A 1233-nucleotide genomic window follows, 5' to 3' on the forward strand; every position below is an offset into this window, starting at 1 on the left:
TCCCCCTTCTTTTTCCCTTTATTTTCCCCCTTGTTGGCATCATCAGCACGGGAAAGAAGGATGGACATACCTTCGAAGATTGCTTGAAGTTGGGCAGGCACTTGGTTCGACAGGTCATCGAGTATGGCTTTCATTACATCCTGTCGAAGTTCACTGGAAGTTGAAAGGCTCGAAGCTCTGCTCGCATCTCGGCTAATTCAGCCCTTGCACTTGCAGCCTCTGCTCGAGCTACAGCAGCTTCATCAGTGGCTTTCCGTGCTGCATCCTCAGCCCATATTGCCTGTTCGAGAAGTTCAGCATGACGGCCTTGGGATTCACTTGTGCCAGCAGCAGGCATTGCAGCATTGCGGACAACAACGAGTATTCTTTCGAGCTGAGCCATCTTCTGAGATTGATCAGCCATGAATTGACGTACTTCGCCAATGAAGACTTCTTCGGCCTGTTGATCATAGTCAGAAGTAGGAGATGAGGAACGAGATGTACCTTTTGTCGGAGGGGACTTGGGTGTTTCCAGATTTCCACCCATGACTTGCAGTTGCGAGTCCACCTCTCGATTTATTGTCTGAGGAGCCGCAGGGACACCGGGTTCAGAGCTCGAAGGTAGCTCCATGTCAGGCGCTTCCCGGTTTCCACCTGAGGGATGGATCACTTCTTGCTCCTCACCTCTCGAACCTGGAGCCTCAGCTTCAGCAACTGTGGAGATAGGATCAGCCGGAGAGGGTTCTTCGGTATTGGACGCTTCCCGATTTCCATCCAATGGAAGTTCCCCCTCAGCGTCACTTCTCGAACCAGTGCTGGGAACTTGGTCATCTGCTGGTGAGGTTGGAGACGAAGTGTCGACAGGTGCTTCCCGGTTTCCACCTTCGATGGTATCGTCAGTGCTCCTCGAACCAGCAGGACTTGGGGTTATCTGCTCTAAGTGCTCATTGGACTGCATTTCGGTCTGCTCCGATGAGTCTGGAATGACAATTATTTCAGGAGCAGTAGGAAAACCCGGCAGTGTGAGCAACGGAACTACACCCTCTCGAACTGTCTGAGCTTCATCGTTGTCAATCGAGGGTGTGGACGCAGGTGGTGGCAAAAGTAGAACGGTGGTGGGTGCCACTTGAGGTGCTTCAGAGGTCTCGGATTCACCTCTCGAAGCTTCTACCAGTTCGTCCAGAGCAGAGTTACTGACTTGGGACAGTGGGATTGCGGCTGTTGCGATATCATCGTGAGCAACCCCAGAAGTCT

The sequence above is a fragment of the Ipomoea triloba genome, chromosome 11, assembly GCF_003576645.1.
Source record: "Ipomoea triloba cultivar NCNSP0323 chromosome 11, ASM357664v1".
NCBI classification, from domain to species: domain Eukaryota; kingdom Viridiplantae; phylum Streptophyta; class Magnoliopsida; order Solanales; family Convolvulaceae; genus Ipomoea; species Ipomoea triloba.